At 46.0% G+C, this 21853-nt stretch overlaps 1 protein-coding gene across 1 annotated transcript in view; it reads left to right on the forward strand.

The window, feature by feature from the left end:
• The window catches only part of TRPM2 (transient receptor potential cation channel subfamily M member 2), a 1046990-nt gene that overhangs the window by 887602 nt on the left and 137535 nt on the right, over window positions 1-21853 (forward strand). The gene's annotated exons all lie outside the window — the stretch shown is intronic.

Below are 21853 nucleotides of genomic sequence, written 5' to 3' on the forward strand. Positions count from 1 at the left end.
TTCTGCAAACTGTTCCAGGAAAATTTGTGCTACAAAATTCGAATAGTGCTCCTTCCCTTCCGAGACCCACTGTGTACCCAAATAATAGTTTCAACTGCATATTGGGTGCTGCCTTATTTAGCACAAGTTGTGCAAAAAATTGTGGAGTACATTTCCTTCTGTTACCCATTGTCAAAATGGGAAATCTCACGCTAAAACAACATTTTAGTGGAAAATATATATTTTTTTCATTTCATGACCGAATGGTAGAAAATTCTTTGAATCAATTGTGGTGTCAAAACGTGATCTTGACACCTCTACATGAATTCTTTAGTTGTATAAAGTGTAGTTTATAAATTGAATTGAATTTTAGTGTAGGGACTCCCAAGACAGTGAGGATCCTTGACTTGGGTTGCGAGTAGAGATGAGCGTTGTTCGACTCGAACTGTTCGCCAATCTCAAATTCGAGCTGTTTTGGGCGGTGTTCGAGCCGTTCGGCGAACACGAACGATTTGAGAAAAATTCGGCTGTTCGAGGTTATGTTCGATAACTGTTTGTGCACCAAAATCATAACTGGATTTTTTCTCAGTAATGATGAAAATTAATGTTAATATGCAGTTTGAGTGTACAGCGGGGTGGGGGAGGGGCAGGGGATGGATCTCTGCAGGAATAATGAAGATCTCCATTATTTTTTCTCTTTCCCGCATTTACAGTGGGGAGGTGCAATCTGTCAGCCTATCAGCAGTGCACACACGGAGCAAAGTGCTTTTTTTCACACAAGCAAGGGCATGTGTCATTGGCAGTGTATGTCACATGTCCTTGCCCTATAAGACCAAGCCATTTTCCCCGTCGCCACCATTTTCTCACTGCTGCAGCTGCATGTTAGACGGCACCGCTGTTGCTGTGTGCACTATACCTTGTTAATTTCAAGCCAATTTTCGCACAAATCTACAGATAGCTTGGGAGTAGGGAATAGTTGTGATTGCAGTCCTTTTAAGGACTAGGTTACAGCATTTCCTACGACTTTTATCAGGCAGGTCTGTGCTCTTAAATAGATAGATTGTGGGAGTAAAGACTAATTGTAATTGCAGTCCTTTTCAGGACTAGGTTACATCAGTTCCTATCAGTTTTTGCCAGGCAGGTCTGTGCCAGTGCTGTGCAAGTTTTTTTCACAGCATTTGGCTGAATCTAGCAAAGCTAATCCTTTTTGGCCTATTGCAGAGTGTGTTAGTCAGTGGAGTAGCCTATCTGTGTTGCAAGATATACCACCTGTGTATAGAATACCAATTTTTTTACTGCACCTAGTGAAGTAAAATCTTTTGGGCATAGCATCAGTCTATTAGTCCATCTATACTGACCTCCATCAGGTTGCAAATTGAATATAATCTTTTTCTGCATCTAGCTCTGAAAAAATATTTGGGCTTCTAGCAGTGTGTGGGACTTGCTCTATTAGTCCATCTATACTGACCTCCATCAGGTTGAAAACTGAATATAATTTTTTTCTGCATCTAGCTCTGAAAAAATATTTGGCCTTCTAGCAGTGTGTGGGACTTGTTCTATTAGTCCATCTATACTGACCTCCATCACGCTGCAAATTCAAAATAATTTTTTGTCTGCATCTAGCTCTGAAAAAATATTTGGCCTTCTAGCAGTGTGTGGGACTTTCTCTATTAGTCCAGCTATACTGACCTCCATCAGGTTGCAAATTAAAAATAATTTTTATCTGCATCTACCTCTGAAAAAATATTTGGGCTTCTAGCTGTGTGTGGGACTTGTTCTATTAGTCCATCTATACTGACCTCCATCAGGTTGCAAATTAAAAATAATTTATATCTGCATCTAGCTCTGAAAAAATGTTTGGCCTTCTAGCAGTGTGTGGGACTTTCTCTATTAGTCCATCTATACTGACCTCCATCAGGTTGCAAATTAAAAATAATTTTTTGTCTGCATCTAGCTCTGAAAAAATATTTGGCCTTCTAGCAGTGTGTGGGACTTTCTCTATTAGTCCATCTATACTGACCTCCATCAGGTTGCAAACTGAATATATTTTTTTTCTGCATCTACCTCTGAAAAAATATTGGGCTTCTAGCTGTGTGTGGGACTTGTTCTATTAATCCATCTATACAGACCTCCATCAGGTTGCAAACTGAATATAATTTTTTTCTGCATCTACCTCTGAAAAAATATTTGGGCTTCTAGCTGTGTGTGGGACTTGTTCTATTAGTCCATCTATACTGACCTCCATCAGGTTGTAAACTGAATATAATTTTTTTCTGCATCTAGCTCTGAAAAAATATTTGGCCTTCTAGCAGTGTGTGGGACTTTCTCTATTAGTCCATCTATACTGACCTCCATCAGGTTGCAAATTAAAAATAATTTATATCTGCATCTAGCTCTGAAAAAATATTTGGCCTTCTAGCAGTGTGTGGGACTTGCTCTATTAGTCCATCTATACTGACCTCCATCAGGTTGCAAATTAAAAATAATTTTTTGTCTGCATCTAGCTCTGAAAAAATATTTGGCCTTCTAGCAGTGTGTGGGACTTTCTCTATTAGTCCATCTATACTGACCTCCATCAGGCTGCAAATTAAAAATAATGTTTATCTGCATCTACCTCTGAAAAAATATTTGGCCTTCTAGCTGTGTGTGGGACTTGTTCTATTAGTCCATCTATACTGACCTCCATCAGGTTGCAAACTGAATATAATTTTTTTCTGCATCTAGCTCTGAAAAAATATTTGGCCTTCTAGCAGTGTGTGGGACTTTCTCTATTAGTCAATCTATACTGACCTCCATCAGGTTGCAAATTAAAAATAATTTATATCTGCATCTAGCTCTGAAAAAATATTTGGCCTTCTAGCAGTGTGTGGGACTTTCTCTATTAGTCCATCTATACTGATCTCCATCAGGTTGCAAATTAAAAATAATTTTTTGTCTGCATCTAGCTCTGAAAAAATATTTGGCCTTCTAGCAGTGTGTGGGACTTTCTCTATTAGTCCATCTATACTGACCTCCATCAGGTTGCAAACTGAATATATTTTTTTTCTGCATCTACCTCTGAAAAAATATTGGGCTTCTAGATGTGTGTGGGACTTGTTCTATTAATCCATCTATACAGACCTCCATCAGGTTGCAAACTGAATATAATTTTTTTCTGCATCTACCTCTGAAAAAATATTTGGGCTTCTAGCTGTGTGTGGGACTTGTTCTATTAGTCCATCTATACTGACCTCCATCAGGTTGCAAACTGAATATAATTTTTTTCTGCATCTAGCTCTGAAAAAATATTTGGCCTTCTAGCAGTGTGTGGGACTTTCTCTATTAGTCCATCTATACTGACCTCCATCAGGTTGCAAATTAAAAATAATTTTTTGTCTGCATCTAGCTCTGAAAAAATATTTGGCCTTCTAGCAGTTTGTGGGACTTTCTCTATTAGTCCATCTATACTGACCTCCATCAGGTTGCAAACTGAATATATATTTTTTCTGCATCTACCTCTGAAAAAATATTTGGGCTTCTAACTGTGTGTAGGACTTGTTCTATCAGTCCATCTATACTGACCTCCATCAGGTTGCAAACTGAATACAATTTTTTTCTGCATCTACCTCTGAAAAAATATTTGGGCTTCTAGCTGTGTGTGGGACTTGTTCTATTAGTCCATCTATACTGACCTCCATCAGGTTGCAAATTGAATATAATTTTTTTCTGCATCTAACCCAGCCAATAGTTTTGGCCTAATACCACAGTTTGGCCACTCAGCTCTGCTCGGTTCCCATCCATTGTTTTTTTGTGCAAACAACTCCAGAGTTGTGAATTAGTTAACCACCAAAATGAGTGGAAAAAGGCCTGCTGCTGGTGGAAAGGGGAATAGGCGTGTTGGGAAGGGGAAAAAAGGTTGTGTCCGTGGGGTAGGTGTTAAAGCAACAGTAACATCTGCAGAAGAAAGGCCATCTTCCAGCCAAACTAAAATGTCTACTTCTTTTAGCGGACAATGTGATAAGATCCCTTTCTTACGGCCACGCCAATCGCTACAAATTCCAGATGAGGCACAAAAACAGCAGGTGCTTCAACGGATATCAAGTGCTCCTTTAAGTGGGCTCTCCTCCACATCAACTTCAACATCACAAATACTCCAGTCCTCAAAGGTGTCACCCCAATCGCACTTGCTTCCTCACAGCTCCCAAATCTCCAGCTGCCCGTCTGAGTATGAGGTAGAACAGATGGTTGAGTCTGCAGAGCTGTTTACTCATACTATAGCCTGGGAATCAGAGGTCGACTCCAGCGCTTCTGTGAATCCAGACGAGGAAATGATCTGCACTGATGCCCAGTCAACAACTGCATCCTCAAACACAACTCTGCCTCTCACCACAAGTCGTGGTGGCTCTTCAGGTCGCATGGGTGCTAAGCCTTTCATAGCCTGGGCATTTTTTCAGATCGATAAAGATGACCCAACTCGTGTTATCTGTAACATTTGTCAGCAAAAGCTAAGTAGAGGCCAAAAAATACATAGTTTGAGTACTTCATGCATGAACCGGCACATGGACATGAAGCATAAGTTGCAGTGGGAAGCTCAGTGTGCTACAATGCGACCTAGCCGGCCAGGCCAACCACCGTCTGCCATATCTTGTGCATCCGCGGCCTCTTCATCCTCTGTGACTGGGGGGACAGCAGTCACACCTGTTTTGGGGCGCAGACCTGCCACCTCTTTACCCGCAACAGCCAGCGTGATTGGCAGGTCATCATTTTCTTTGGAGGTGGTAACACCAGCTGGTGTTGAGCGCTGTCCGACATCGATAGCACCACCTTTGGATCAAGGCAACCTAACATGTCCACCTGCATCTTCCTCACAGACCGGCAGTTTGCCGGGGACACCCTTATCAACCCCGTCTAAGCACAATAGCCAGCCCTCGGTCCCTCAGATGTGGACAAGTAAAAGACCATTTCCTCCTAGCCATGAGAAAGCTAGGAGGTTGAATTTCACCATCTGCAAGCTCTTGGCTGCAGAAATGCTGCCTTTCCGCCTGGTGGACACAGAGGATTTTCGAGACCTTATGTCCGTCGCAGTGCCCCAGTACCAGATGCCCAGTCGGCACTACTTCTCAAAGAAAGGTGTGCCTGCGCTCCACCAGCATGTCGCACACAACATCACCGCTTCTTTGAGAAACTCTGTGTGTGACAGGGTGCATTTCACCACAGACACTTGGACGAGTATTCATGGACAGGGGCGTTACATGTCGCTGACTGGGCACTGGGTAACTATGGTGACAGCAGGACAAGGGGCTGCTGTCCAAGTCTTGCCGTCCCCACGAGTTGTGCGTCAATCCTCGTTATGTCAAAGTTCCTCCATTGCTTCTGCCTCGTCAACCTCCTCTCGGTCTTCCACCTGCACCCAAAGCCTGTCTGGTCATGCCACAAGCTTTCTAACTGCGCAGAAGGGATCCTGCACACCTCCTTACTATGCTGGCAGTAGGGCTCAACGTCATCAGGCGGTTTTTACTTTGAAATGCCTGGGAAATGTGAGTCACACAGCTGAGGAGTTGTGGTCAGCTCTGGAGAACCAATTTCATGAATGGTTGTCTCCACTGGACCTGAAACCAGGGAAGGCCGTGTGCGACAATGCTGCAAACCTGGGTGCGGCCCTTCGCCGGGGCAATGTCACACATGTGCCTTGTATGGCTCACGTGTTGAACCTGGTTGTCCAGCAATTTTTAGCCCACTATCCCAGACTAGATGGCCTTCTGCAGAGGGCACGGTCGCTGTGTGCTCACTTCCGCCGTTCGCATCCCGCAGCTCAGTGACTTACATCTCTACAGAAGTCGTTGGGCCTGCCACTTCACCGGCTAAAATGCGATGTGCCTACCCGGTGGAATTCAACTCTGCACATGTTGCAGCGACTGTGGCAGCACCGACAAGCCCTGGTGCAATACGTTCTGACGTAAAGCCTGGGCCACCGAGATCCAGAAGTGGGGCAAATCACGCTGGAGGAGTGGTCTCAGATCACGTACCTATGCACCCTTCTGCACAGTTTTGAAATGGCGACGAAGATGTTTAGTGCTGACGATGCCATTATCAGCATGACTATTCCGGTGATTTACATGCTGGAGCACATGTTAAACAGAATTCGGAGTCAGGTGGTGGCACAAGAGGAGGTGGAGGAAGTAGAGGAGGAGGAGTTGTATGCGGAAGGGATAACATCTGCAAGGTCCAGACGGTCGGCAGCACCAAGGCGGCAGGCATGTGAGGGTGGGGGAGATGGTTTTACCAGGGCGCATGGTATCAGCCAAACTAGTGAGGAAGGTGCAGGAGCCCAGGAAGAAGTGGAGGACGAACTGATGGAAGACTCATCAGATGAGGGAGACCTTGATCACATTTCTGTTGTGCGAGGTTGGGGGGAGAGGACAGAGGAAGGAAGCATGATTGTTACCTCGCCACTAACACAACAGGGACTTGGTGCTCCTGGATGCGCAACACACATGAGTGCCTTCTTGCTGCACTACCTGCAACATGACCCTCGAATTGTGAGAATTAGAAATAATCCTGACTACTGGGTTGCCACACTGTTAGATCCCCGGTACAAAAGTAAATTTGCAGAAATTATTCCTGCCATAGAAAGGGATGCACGCATGCAGGAGTATCAGCAGAGACTGTTGCAGAATCTTACATGTGCTTTTCCACAAAACACCAGTGGTGCACGTAGTGAATCTCACAGTTCCAACTTGCCAACCGTGGGACCGTCAAGTGTTCAGCACTCAAACCGTAACAGAACCACAGTATCTGCTGGTAACATCAATTTTGCGGAATCATTTCACCACTTTTTTAGCCCATCCTTTGCAAGGCCACAGGAGACAAGAAGTCTGACACATAGTCAACGCCTAGAGACGATGGTACAGGAGTATCTCCAAGTAAACATTGAAGCCATGACTGTGTCACTGGACCCTTGCTCTTTTTGGGCTCCCAATCTGGATAAATGGCCGGAGCTAGCCACTTACGCCTTGGAGATCTTGTCATGCCCCGCAGCCAGCGTTCTGTCTGAACGTGTGTTCAGCGCTGCTGGTGGTGTGCTGACAGATAAGCGCACGCGGCTCTCCACTGATAATGTAGACAGACTCACGTTCATAAAGATGAACAAATCATGGATCCGAAACGACTTTTCTACCCCTGTGTCATCCTGGGGAGAGTAAAAGCTTGATGATTGGTTAAAATCACCCTACCAACCGTTTTAAGCTTTCAAATTACTAATCATGTTTATCTGTATCTTGGCTGGAAAATAATTTGGGCTTTGTAGCAGTATGCAGCACTGATTCTATTAGGCCATCTATAATAAGCTCCACCAGATTTAAAATTACTAATCATGTTTATCTGTATCTTGACTGGAAAATAATTTGGGCTTTGTAGCAGTGTGCAGCACTGATCCCATTAGGCCATCTATACTAAGCTCCACCAGATTTAAAATTAATAATAATTTTTAGCTGCATCTAGCCCGGAAAATAATTTTGGGGCTCCGAGATGCGCAAGACACATAAGTGCCTTCTTGCTGCACTACCTGCAACATGACCCTCATATTTTATGAATTCGAAGTAATCATGACTACTGGGTTGCCACACTCTTAGATCCCCCAAACTTTTCGATCAACCTTTTCATTTTAATAAAGACCAAAAAAATGGTCATTTTTGAAATTATAAGCATTAGCAGGTTATTAGAATCTGAAATCAAACAGTTTTCAACTCAAAACTTTATTCTAGGTGATGTTACATTTTCACATAGGACCCCTTGTTCGAAAGGAGCTTCTGAACTCTCTCGTCCATTGAATTTGTCAGGTTTTGGATGGTTTCTGCTTCAATTGTTTTGCATGAGGACAGAATACCCTCCCAGAGCTGTTGCTTAGATGTGAACTGCCTCCCGCCATCATAGACACTCCTTTTGATGATGCTCCAGAGGTTCTGAATGGGGTAGAGGTCAGGGGAGCATGGGGGTCACACCATAAGTTTGTCCCCTTTTATGCCCATATCAGCCAGAGATGCAGATGTTTTATGTGCAGCATGAGATGGTGCATTATCATGAAAAAAAATGATCTTGCTGTGAAATACACGGTTCTTCTTCTTGAACCATGGCAGGAAGTGCTGCTTGAGAAAATCCACATACATTATGGAGTTCATCTTTAGCGCCTTCAGGGATCCTAAAGGGGCCGACAATCTCTCTCCCCATGATTCCAGCCCAAAACATTACTCCACCTCCTCCTTGTTGGCGCTGTAGCCGTGTTTGCGTGGGGTGTCCATCAACCAGCCATCCTCCACTCCATCCATCTGGACCATCGAGCGCTGCACGGCACTCATCCGTGAACAAAACAGTTTTGAACTCAGTCTTCATGTAATGTTTGGCCCACTGGAACCGTTTCTGCTTGTGTGAAGTGGATAGAGGAGGTCGACAGGATGGTGTATGCACAGCTGCAAACCTCTGAAGGACCCTGCATCTTGTTGTTCGGGGGACGTTGGAGGCACCAGCAGCTTCAAAAACTTGTCTGCTGCTATGACAAGGCTTTTTTGCCGCTGCTCTTTTAACCTGACGTAATTGCCTGTAGGAAAGAGTCCTCAATTTGCCCTTATCAGCACGCACACGTGTGTACTGTGAATCAGCTACATACTTCTTGATTGCCAAGACACTTCATCCTGATCATCGCACAATGTTGATTGTAGTCATGCCTTGACCTAAACACTCCACAATTTGTTGCTTCTCAGCAGCCGACACATCCTTTTCTTTCACATTTTGGCAGAAAATGTAGGCTGCTTAATAATGTGAGACAGCCTTCTTAAGTAGTCTTGCCTTTCATTGGACACACCTGCCAAACTAATTAGCACAGGTGTCTGCAATTGCTTACAGTGATATAAAGAGCCCTGACACACATCACCATCAATGAGTTTAACTGACAAACAAACAAATTCTTCCCTTATCACTCCTAAACACTTTTTGCATAATAATTTGGAACACAGTGTACATGTGCTTTTCCACAAAACACCAGTGGTTCACGTAGTGAATCTTACAGTTCTAACTTGCCAACCGTGGTCTGTATGGAGTTGTTCAATAAAGGGCCCAAAATTAAGATAACATAGATGGGAGAGGTCTCTATGAATAGGAATTCCTAAGTATTTGATACCCTGTGAGGGCCAGGCAAAGGGAAAGTTGGACTGGATGGAATCCTATATGGATTTGGGGAGGGAGACATCGAGGGCCTCAGACTTCGCTGCATTGATTTTAAAATTTGACCATGTAACAAAGTGATCTATTTCAGCCATAACAGCAGGGATGGATATATGTGATTGAGTGATATATACTAGGACATCATCAGCAAATAGAGAGCACTTGTACTCGGTGCCTCCCACCTCAATCCACCTAATATTGGGGTTATGGCGAATTGATGAGAGCAGGTGCTCCGTCACTAGGATGTATAAGAGAGGGGACAGAGGACATCCCTGCCTTGTCCCATTGGTGATTGTGAAAGGTGATGAAAATGTTCTGATGCACCCCCTGGGCCTTGGGACACCCGGAGCCGGACTCTTTTTGGTGGATGCTGGTGGTTGTAGTCTTCGTGGCGGAGACCCGGTTCCGTGGCTACGGGTAGTCAAACCAGTGGCGGAACTATTTATGTGGTTTTGATGTTTAAATGTCCGACTACGCCACCCGTGGATTGCGGTCAGAGTGAACCGCCGCTGCAGGGCAGACTGCTGAGGCTGGTGTTGTGGGTGCAGCAGAGCGTAGCATAACTCCCCACGGGAGGAGTATAGCCTCAGGGCAGTGTATGCGGAGGATGGGGTTGATGGTGCAGGGCAGCAGCAGTAACGACACGGAGTCAGTGATGCAGTCCAGGGCCTTTACTCACAGTTCTTATTATCCAGACCACGTCTGCAGGTAACGGCTGCCCACGTCGTACTGTGCTCACCAGGTGAGGGGCTCAGACAACTCCCAGATAACTTTGGAGCGCTTCACAGGACCCCCTTTGTGTGTCCTTTGTGAAAAGAAAAGAAAGGGCGCATGTGTAGACTCACAGGGCTATTTGCTGAATTTAAAAAGTGCCAGTACACTCACCTGTGAAGGTTGTGTACGTCTACACAACCAAGATTAAGCGTGTAATTAATGAGGCTCCGGGTCACCTCTATTTGTAGTACCGTCCTGTCGGTGTTTGCCTCGCAACTCCGTGCTCCTCAAGTGGTCACACGATCCTGCTGGACCAGATACCACGTCACCGCAGGTCCTCAGTAGTTTAACCCGGTGGTTGGATACCGCAGGTCCTCAAACATCCAAATAGACCAGGCCGCTCCTGCCGCTTTAGCTCCGCATGGAGATATCTCACAAGTAAACAATGGTGCAGCGGTCTCAGGGAACGCCAAAGGAATACTGGACAATTTAGTAGATGTCAACCGACTTTTATTCTTCCTCCAATACCACTGCCACAACGCGTTTCAACGGTCTAAGCCGTCTTCATCAGGTGGGGTAAAAAGGCCTTTGTCTGGCCTTTCTTACCAACCCTTCTGTCCGGCTGCCTCGGGCCTCCTCTTGGTAAACTTGGCGCCAGTTTCCCAGACCCTATGTGGTGCCTACCTAGCGGGTGTAGCGAGGGGCTGCGCCACGTAAAATGTCACAGCCTCCGGTTTCTAGCTGAGGGTCGTTTCCTGCCTCCACTAGTTTTGGGGACCGGTCTCCCCCTTTGGCCTGACCCCTCCACGCAGGTGGATTCGGGCGTGCGGTGGCGACTCGCCCGTCCGCACCCCTGGAATCCCTTCATTCCTCGTTCCTGGAGCCTTCTCCGCTCCTCTTCCTTCCTTCTCCCTCTTCCAGGCCTGGGCCTCTGTTACTAGGCCCGCCTCCGGAGCAGAGCTCATGCAGAGCTCCTGCTCCCTGCCACTTCTGCTCAGACTTCTCTGCACTGAACTAAGATGGTGCCCACCTTTTATACTCCCTTCTCAATGCACCCAGGAACTGCTTCCTCCCTGCTCCTGAACTACAGGGTTCCCCTTCCTCAGTGTTCCCTCCCCCCACTCCAGCCAGGGACAGGGACTGTCGTGCCCATCTCAGAGGCATATTGGTCGCCCTGCCCCACGGCAATGTGGTGTAATGCATGCAGGTGTCGGGTCCTGATCCATACTCCATCCTTACCTGAGAGTGAGATATCACACCTCTGGGTGAGGTGCAATACCTCTGTAGCAACCGAGCCCTCAGGGTGCTACAGTTCCATTTATCTTCAGCCTAGGTGACGTATTATGATACAGGGCCGTGATTTTGGCTATAAAAGGGTCCCCTAGACCCCTACCCCAAGCTTTTTAAGAGAATCATATATGGCGTGCCAGGAGACTCTATGGAATGCTTTCTCAGCATCCAACGAGAGTATCTAATTACAAATTTTTAACTGCATCTAGCCCAGGAAATACTTTGTGCCTAGTAGCAGTGTCTGCTAGTCAGCGGATTATCCCGGCTGTTAAGCAAGCTACACCACCTGTAGTTTGGACACTTAATTTTTTCAAAGGAAATGCTTCGGGACCACGGGATACTCAGTGAAGAGCATCAGGAGGCACCCCAAGGCATAGGGGCTGGGACTGGCAGTAGGATGCCTTGCGGTGGACAGCCGAGCTCAATCCTTATAAAAGCTTTTTAACTGCAGCAGCTTTAGTGGACGCTACTGGAGCTGGAATTACGCGGCTGCTGGCATGAGACTTGCCCTCCAATAGATCCTTGTAAATGGATTTAAAGTGTATTCATTCAAATTAGAGAGACAATTTAAATTAAAAAGCTTAGAGCTGCCTCCACCACAGGGGGGCTCGCTTGACCCACCAGCGGACAGGCACCAGTATTGGGAGAGGGGGGCTGGCCGTCAGGGTTCACCGCGGCTCTGGCACAAACCCGGCGACACGGAGGTGGCACGGGTAGGAGCGGACTGAACGTGTCGGCTTCTCGCTTTTTGGATTTTAGAAGGGCATGACATGCCTATATCTGTGTCTCCCCCTCCTTTTACTCCTCCACCTCTTTTCTTTTCGCATGACTATATGTACTTGTCACTTTTCCATGTGTTAGTTGTGTCTTCTGAGCAGTTTGTCAGCTTTTGGACACCTTTGAAGGTGTTTTCTATGTGTTTTTGTTTGCCTGCCATTGGTTTTAACTGTGTTCGAAGGTGTTCGACGAACAGTTCGAAGAACAGTTCGGCGAACACACGGGTGTTCGACGAACCGAACCGAACTCGAACACTACGGGGGTGGCTCAACACTACTCCTTATCTAACATGAGGGGCAGTGTGCCACAAGAAGTCTAATGCGTGCGGTGTCTGGCATCAAGCGCCGTCATCTTTTGGAAGTACCTGAAGTCACTTCTGGTCTCCAAAGCGTGGTATGGGATACATCTTGCATCTCACAGTCATGACTTCACCTGTGCATGCTGGAAATGACGAAACCAAGCCAAAAAATGGAGGGCAAAATCGTTCCAGCAGAAGGAAATCCATTTATGGATTGCACACTGCCCCTCATGTTAGATAAGGAGTGCAAATCCATATCACAAGGATGACATCAGAGTGTATAAACCCAGTCCAGAATATAGGAGACAAAACATGTAGCCCCAGCGTTTCCGGAGCATTTCCCGCCCATTGACTTAATTGAACCGCAGTAAATCCGGAGGTATAATATTTATACCTGCGGATTAGCTGCGTTTCAATTAAAGCCAATGTGCGATGAAATGCTCTGGAAACGCTCTGCGGGTGGTACCCGGGTCGGAAGAGGAGGACTACTACTCCTCTCATTCGACCACTGCTCCCACTGATAACAGCGTTTACTTAAAAAAGTAAAAAATAAAGAAAAACTATATTCTCACCTGTCCGGTGATGTCCCCTGGCAATGCTCTCCTCCCGGCGGGCTTGCTCCCAGCAGTGTACTTCGCTGCCAGGACCTGCGAGTTCAGCTGAGAGCACTCATGACCTCACCATGATCTTCAGCTGATCAATCCCAGTGACCTCACTCCTGCAGCAGCATGTACAGACAGGAGTAAATTTACACTCCTGTTAGTATACATTGCTGTCTTCTACAGCAGTGACATCAGTGATTGCTGATGTCACTGCTGTAGAAGTGACACGGATCACCGAGGGACAATTGTTGACTGTAATCGTGGACTACGTTTTGAGGCGGACAGAGGAATTTGGTTGTTTGTTATTTTACTTTTTTTTCAGAAAATCAAAGAATTCGGGGACTGAGAGCGCAATAAAAAAATTTTTTAAACCATGTGTTTTTTATTTCATTAGAATACTTTATTCTGGCCATGTATTTATTGAAAAAGCATTGTAAATAGTGATGAGCGAGCATGCTCGTTACTGCTCGGTGCTCGCCCGAGCATCTCACTACTCGAGATGCTCGGCGCTCGACGAGTATTTCTGGGTTGCTCGGGCGGGAACTCGGATCCCCTCTCTGCATGTTTAGCGCTCTTTAGAGAGCCAATGAACATGCAGGGATTGCCTGTCATGCACTGTAATGCCCTAGCCATGTTGGTTGTGGGCATTACAGTGATTGGCTGGCCGTACAGCGTCATCAGGTCTATATCAGACCTGGCACCGCCATGCTCGTCACAGTCACTTGGATCAGACAGTGTAGGGAGAGCTGCTGCTGCGTCAGGGAGAGATTTGCTTGTGTATTAGGTAGTGTAGGGAGAAAAACCGTACATTACACATATCCATCTTAACAAACAGTCCTTCTGAGGACTAATCCATCTACAGAAATATCAGGCAGGCAGGGTGTATAGGCAGGCAGTGTATATAGCAGACTGCAGTGCATATAGCACAAGAGGCTCCATTCCATTTCTGCCTTCTGCTTCTGTTAGAAATTTCTATACAAAGGCCCAGGTCTCTGGGGCCAGGAATACTTTTCTTTGGATCTTAATCTTCATTATTTGCTTAAAAAACAATCCAGAGAACACCGTTTTTCTGCGCCATTTGCTTGTTGGCACTGCAGAATACAGCCAGGTCCTTTCCATATTACAGCGCTAGAAATCCAGCTATTTAAAACTGTGTTTTCTCCATCAAACGGATCACATATACGTTGTCAGAAAATACTGCCATTTCTGGCCTCCATTAAAAATTTCCTTTAGTGTGTCAGTGAAGCAACTCACAGCAGTTTGCTGTTCAAACTACTTACCTACAGGCCAGGTATTTAAAACTCTGTTTTCTCCGTCACATGGATCACATATAAATTCGCTCCAAACTCAGTCATTTGTAGTGAGCGTGGAAGATACTGTCCTCCATTTAAAATGGGCAAGGCATGTGGCAAGGGACGGGGAACTGGACGTGATGGTAATGGTGCATGCAGAGGCCGAGGACAAGGCCGTGGGCAAGCCGAAATTGTTCCACAAGCACCCACATCTTCTCACCTGACCTGCCTGTCCCAATTTCTAGGGGACCGCAGCACACCACTATTGAACCCAGAGCAGTTTCAAAAGGTTGTTGGTTGGATAGTGGATAATGCTTCCAGTCACTTAGCCACCACCACCACTACCCTGTCTTCCACACGGTCAAGTCTCAGTAGCCGTGAGTCTGGACCACATATTCCTCACCCTGATCCTCCTTCCTCCCACCATGCCGAGTACCCAGAGACAGCTGATCCCACACATGGACACTCTGAAGAGCTGTTCACTTTTCCATTTATAGATTCGGGCCTCTCGCCCGGTCCACTTGAAGCGGGGTAAGAGGAGATCGCGTGTAGCAATGCCCAAATATTTGAGCAGCCACGGTCACAAGAAGGCGACGGTGGGAAAGTGTCACAAGAGGTGGACGATGATGAGACACAATTACCAGAAAGTCAGGAGGAGGACCAGGGTGCGGAAGTGGAAGACGAGGTGGTGGATGATATAGAAACTGACCCAACCTGGCAGGAAGACATGTAAAACGAGGACAGCAACACACAGGGGGAGGGAGGCTGAGCACCCCAACAGGCAGGAAGAAGCAGTGTGGTGGCCACAGACAGAAGACAGGCAACCGTTCCCCATAACACCAACACAAAGGAAGTTGCCAGAACAACTGTTAGGTCTTCCCGAGTATGTTTGTTTTTTAAAGACTCTGCCTATAACCCCAAAAAGGCCATTTGCACCACCTGCTTGGCCAGCATCAGCAGGGGTGGCCAAATAACCAGCCTGACCACCACCAGCATGATCAGGCACATGGCAGCAAAGCACCTGACTTTGTGGGCCGAACCACAGGGTCCAGGAGCAGTGTCTGCGGGTGGCACCATTGTTTCTTCTGCTGTTGTGCATACAAGCCAATCCCCTGTCCATGGTGCATGTGAAGATGCCTCCTGCCTTGCACACTCTCAAGTAGCAGCATCAGGAAGCACGTCCATATCCTTGTCCCAGTGCAGCGTTCAGTTGTCCATACCCGAGTCCTTGGAACGCAAGCGCAAATATGCATCCAACGCCCCACAGGCCACACTACTAAATTCTCACATTTCACGACTGCTTGCGCTCGAAATGTTGCCTTTTAGGCTCGTGGAGACGGAAGCATTCCGCAACCTGATGGCGGCGGCCGTCCCTCGGTACTCGGTCCCCGGCCGCCACTATTTCTCCCGGCGTTCCATCCCCAGATTATGCAAGCACATGTCCCAAAACATTAGCCGTGTCCTCAACAACGCAGTTACCGGTAAAGTCCACCTAACCACGGACACGTGGACAAGTGCTTGTGGGCATCTCGCTGACGGCACACTGGGTTAACATAGTGGAAACAGGGACCCAGTCGGACCTTGGGACAGAACACGTCCTCCCGACGCCAAGGATTGCGGGCCCTAGGTCAATCAGGGTTGCCCCCACTGTCTACAGCTCCTGCACCTCATCCTCCTCAGCCTCCTCCTCCTCTTCAGCCTCCATCTCTGAAATGACCACATCAGTCTCAAGCTGGAAGCACTGCAGCACTGCCTCGGCCAAGCGGCATCAGGCTGTGCTGAAGCTAATATGCTTAGGTGAAAAACCGCACAATGCTGAAGAGCTGTGGACAGCTCTGAAAGAGCAGGGAGATCTGTGGCTCACACCGCTGAACCTACAGCCAGGCATCGTCGTGTGTGACAATGGCCGGAACCTGGTGGCGGCTCTGAGGCGAGGCGAGCTCACACACGTACCATGCCTGGCCCATGTGCTTAACCTCGTGGTTCAGTGGTTTCTCAAATCCTACCTGGAGCTGTCGGATCTGCTTGTCAAAGTACGCTGCCTGTGTGCCCATTTTAGAAAGTCACCTACAGCTTCCGCCGCCCTTGCAGTGTTTCAGCAGCATTTGCAGCTTCTGGCTCACAGACTGGTGTGTGATGTCCCCACGCGTTGGAACTCTACACTGCAGATGTTGGGAAGGATTTGTGAGCAGAAGAGGGCAGTTGTTGAGTACCAGCATCAACAAGGCCGTCGGTATTTAGTTCAGACTCCACGTAAGACCTCAGGAGTGGACATGGATGTCAGACATATGTACCATCCTCCAAAACTTTGAGGACCCCACCAAGATGGTGAGTTGTGTTGATGCCATAATTAGCGTCAACATCCCCCTTCTCTGTCTTCTGAAATGCTCTCTGCTCACAATCAAAGAGGATGCATTGCAGGTTGAGCACGATGAGATGGAGCAAGGAACCATAAAGGGTGATTACACACAGCCAAGCCTCATCTCATCCCAACCTGGATTGGGTGACAATGAGGAAGAGGAGGAGGAGGAGGAAGGACAGGAGCTAGTTTCATGCACTATAGACGGTACTACCTGCACAGCTGTCATACCGTCTGTTCAGCGTGGATGGCCAGAGGACAGAGAGGAGGAGGAGGATGAGGAGAGCATGGTCAGTCATCCTGTTGGTGAGGACAAAGAAGTCTTGCCTGTTAGTAATCTGGCACGCATGGCTGAGTTTATGTTACGCTGCCTTTCCCATGCCCTCGCGTTCTCAAAATTTTGGGTGACAGTCTTTACTGGTTTGTGACACTTCTAGACCCACCGTACAAGAAGAACTTTATATCTCTTTTTCCTGAGGTGGACAGGTCTACAAAAATGGGGCTGTACCAGGAGGCCCTTGTTGCGGAACTATTAAAAAAATTCCCATCTGAAAATGCTGGCAGCAGAGGGCACACTTCGTTGGACAACCAAGGAGTACAGGCGAGAGAGACACAAGTCCAATCCAGCAGACGCAGGGGAACACTGTCAAAGTTCTGGGAGAGTTTTCTCAGATCCTCCCATCGCACAGGCCCTGAGGCGCGGGGTACTCTCACAAGGAGTGCAACGTTTTAGAAGATTCTGAGGGAGTACCTTGCCGACCGTACCATCATCCTCCGTGATTCCTCTGTGCCTTATAATTATTGGGTATCCAAGCTGGATACATGGAATGAACTGTCTCTCTATGCCTTGGAGGTCCTGGCCTGCCCAGCCAAAAGCGTTTTATCAGAGCGGGTTTTTACTGCCGCTGGTGGAATTATAACTAATTAGCGCATCACCCTGTTAACAGAAAATGCTGACAGGCTGACTCTTATAAAAATGAACAAGGGCTGGATTGGGCCAGACTTCTCAACACCACCGAATGATAGCAGCGTAACATAAACTCAAATCCAGTGTCTTTTCTTGTGAGATGTATTCCCATGGACCTTTTCACACCCAGACATGGGTATATGCTTCCTGAATTTGGCTATTTGCTCTTGTCCTCCTCCATCTCCTCATCCTCCACCACCATATCATCAGGGTGATCCGTGATGCAACACCCACATAATTTTTTTAAAGGGTGTTTATGATACCCGTAAAAAAAAAATTTTATACAGTATGTTCATGTATACCCCCCAGGGGTAAATTTTTGTCAGCTTATACACTTAGTGCATGGGCATTACAAGTATAGGAGGCCCGCTCTTTTCTAATGGGAACAGTTTTTTATTAGGACCCCCTCCACGTTTCTTCCAAGGGGCATTGAAGTGCCTCCAAATTTTTGGCAGCACTTGCATTCACTGCATAGGCCAACACTATGGGAGACTTTCTCCTTTCTAATGGGAATTTGTCATTACTGTGGCCCTGCTCTATGTGTCTTTAAATTCTTAGTGCGGTTTTTCCTAAAATTGGTCGGCTGTTGGACTCACTGCATACCCTATAACTGTATAGCAGACTCTCTCCTTTCTAATGGGAACATGTCGTACTCGTTACTGTGGCCCTGCTCTGTGTGTCTTTAAATTCTTAGTGGGGTTTTTCCTAAAATTGGTCAGCCGTTGGACTCACTGTATACCCTATAACTGTATAGTAGACCCTCTCTTTTCTAATTGGAGTATGTTTTACTTGTTATTGTGGCCCTGCTCTGTGTGTCTTTAAATTCTTAGTGGGGTTCTTCCTAAAATTGGCCAGCCTTTGGACTCACTGCATACCCTATAACTGTATAGGAGACTCTCTTCTTTCTTATGGGAATTTGTCGTTACTGTGGCCCTGCTTTATGTGTCTTTAAATTCTTAGTGGGGTTTTTCCTAAAATTGGTCAACCGTTGGAATCACTGCATACCCTTTAACTGTTTAGCAGACTGTCTCCTTTCTTATGAGAATTTGTCGTTACTGTGGCCCTGCTCTTTGTGTCTTTAAATTCTCAGAGGGTTTTTTCCTAAAATTGGTCAGCCGTTGGACTCACTGCATACCCTATAGCTATATAGCAGACTCTCTCTTTTCTTATGAGAATTTGTCGTTACTGTGGCCCTGCTCTATGTGGCTTTAAATTCTTAGTGGGGTTTTTCCTAAAATTGGTCAACCGTTGGAATCACTGCATACCCTTTAACTGTTTAGCAGACTGTCTCCTTTCTTATGAGAATTTGTCGTTACTGTGGCCCTGCTCTTTGTGTCTTTAAATTCTTAGAGGGGTTTTTCCTAAAATTGGTCAGCCGTTGGACTAACTGCATACCCTATAACTATATAGCAGACTCTCTCATTTCTTATGAGAATTTGTCATTACTGTGGCCCTGCTCTATGTGTCTTTAAATTCTTAGTGGAGTTTTTCCTTAAATTGGTCAACCGTTGGACTCACTGCATATCCTATAACTGTTTAGCAGACTCTCTCCTTTCTAATGGGAACATGTCGTACTCGTTACTGAGGCCCTGCTCTGTTTGTTTTTAAATTCTTAGTGCGGTTTTTCCTAAAATTGGTCAGCCGTTGGACTCACTGCATACCCTATAACTGTATAGCAGACCTACTCCTTTCTAATGGGAACATGTCGTACTCATTACTGTGGCCCTGCTTCATATGTCTTTAAATTCTTAGTGAGGTTTTTCCTAAAATTGGTCAGCCGTTGAACTCACTGCATACCCTATAACTGTATAGCCGACTCTCTCCTTTCTAATGGAAACAAGTCATACTTGTTACTGTGGCCCTGCTCTGTGTGTCTTTAAATTCTTAGTGGGGTTTTTCCTAAAATTGGTCAGCCGTTAGACTCACTGCATACCCTATAACTGTATAGCAGACCCTCTCCTTTCTAATGGGAACATGTCATACTTGTTACTGTGGCCCAGCTCTATGTGTTTTTAAATTGTTAATTGGTGTTTTTCCTTAAGTTTGGCAGCGGTTGCACTCCCCGCATACCCTATAACTGTATAGCAGACCCTTTCCTTTCTAATGGGAACATGTCGTTACTGTGGCCCTGTTCTATGTCTCTTTATATTCTTAGTGGGGTTTTTCCTAAAATTGGTCAGTCGTTGGACTCACTGCATACCCTATAACTGTATAGCAGACTCTCTCCTTTCTTATGAGAATTTGTCATTACTGTGGCCCTGCTCTATGTGTCTTTAAATTCTTAGTGTTTTTTTTCCTAAAGTTGGTCAGCCGTTGAACTAACTGCATACCCTATAACTGTATAGCAGACTCTCTCCTTTCTTATGGGAATTTGTCATTACTGTGGCCCTGCTCTATGTGTCCTTCAATTCTTAGTGCGGTTTTTACTAAAATTGGTCAGCCGTTGGACTCACTGCATACCCTATAACTGTATAGCAGACCCTCTCCTTTCTAATGGGAACATGTCATACTTGTTACTGTGGCCCAGCTCTATGTGTGTTTAAATTGTTAATTGGTGTTTTTCCTAAAGTTTGGCAGCTGTTGCACTCCCTGCATACCCTATAACTGTATAGCAGACCCTTTCCTTTTTAATGGGAATATGTCGTTACTGTGGCGATGTTATATGTCTCTTTAAATTTTTAGTGGGGTTTTTCCTAAAATTGGTCAGCCGTTGGACTCTCTGCATACCCTATAACAGTATAGCAGACTCTTTCCTTTCTTATGAGAATTTGTCATTACTGTGGCCGTGCTCTTTGTGTCTTTAAATTCTTAGTGGGGTTTTTCCTAAAATTGGTCAGCCGTTGGTCTCACTGCATACCCTATAACTGTATAGCAGACTCTCTCCTTTCTAATGGGAATTTGTTGTTACGGTGGCCCTACTATATGTGTCTTTTAATTCTTAGTGGAATTTTTCCTAAAATTGGTCAGCCGCTGGACTCACTGCATACCCTATAACTGTATAGCAGACCCTCTCCTTTCTAATGGGAACATGTTGTACTTGTTACTGTGGCCCTGCTCTGTGTGTCTTTAAATTCTTAGTGGGGTTTTTCCTAAAATTGGTAAGCCGTTGGACTCACTGCATACCCTTTAATTGTATAGCAGACCCTCTCCTTTCTAATGGGAATTTGTCGTTACTGTGGCCCTGCTCTTTGTGTCTTTAAATTCTTCGTGGGTTTTTCCTAAAATTGTTCAGTCGTTGGACTCACTGCATACCCTGTAACTGTATAGCAAACTCTCTCCTTTCTTATGGGAATTTGTTGTTACTGTGGTCCTGCTCTATTTGTCTTTAAATTCTTAGTGGGGTTTTTCCTAAAAAAAGGTCAGCCATTGGACACACTGCATACCCTATAACTGTATAGCAGACCCTCTCCTTTCTAATGGGAACATGTCATACTTGTTACTGTGGCCCTGTTCTATGTGTCTCTAAATTCTTAGTGGGTTTTTTCCTAATTTTGGTTATCCGTTAGACTCACTGCATACCCTATAACTGTATTATTGGGGTTTTTCCCAAATTTTGGCAGCCCTTGCAGTCACAGCATGGGCATTACCACTATAGTAGACCAGTTCCTTTATAATGGGAACATTTTTTTTACTGAGACCCTCCTCTATGTCTCTTCAAAGGGGTATTGGGTTGCGTCCAAGTTTTTGGCAGCCCTTGCAGTCACTGGAAACGCAATAACAAAATAGGAGACCCACTTGTTAGTAATGGGAACAACAAAGTATAGCCGACTAATGGCTCTCTAACAATAGTGAGGGCCTACTGCTGGCCTGTTAAGAATAGTAAGGGCCGTCTGATGTCCCTATAAAAATATGCTTTATGACTTTCAGAGTCCCTCCATCATACATAAAACAGGATGTGTCTGATGATGTGTCACACACCACATTGCCAGATAAGGTTGTAAAATGTTAAAATGACATTTCCCGATGAATGCATTTCTCTTAAAAAATAGCGTAAAAAAACAAAACAATAGGATCTTTCTTTAGTATAAAAAACAGCCTCACCAATTTAACCTCAATGTAATTACATTGTTCAGCTCATGCACCTCCTCCTCCATATCCGAAATGACCACATCAGTCTCAAGCTGACAGCACTGCAGCTGGAGCACTGCCCTGGCCAAGCGGCAACAGGCTGTGAGGAAGATAACATGCTTAATGCTTAATTGACAAACTGCCCAGAGCTGCATAGTTGTTGAAAGCTGTATCACAGCAGCCTGATCTGTGGCTCTCACCGCTGAACATACAGCCAGTCATGGTCGTGTGTGACAATGGGCTGAACCTGGTGACGGAGAAATGACAGCCGGAGTAGATACGGTTTCCCTCTATGCCAGTTCTTTCACCGAG

This window comes from Phyllobates terribilis, unplaced genomic scaffold (assembly GCF_046119375.1).
Source record: "Phyllobates terribilis strain yellow unplaced genomic scaffold, ASM4611937v1 Scaffold_9__5_contigs__length_417890890, whole genome shotgun sequence".
Classification (NCBI taxonomy): Eukaryota; Metazoa; Chordata; class Amphibia; order Anura; family Dendrobatidae; genus Phyllobates; species Phyllobates terribilis.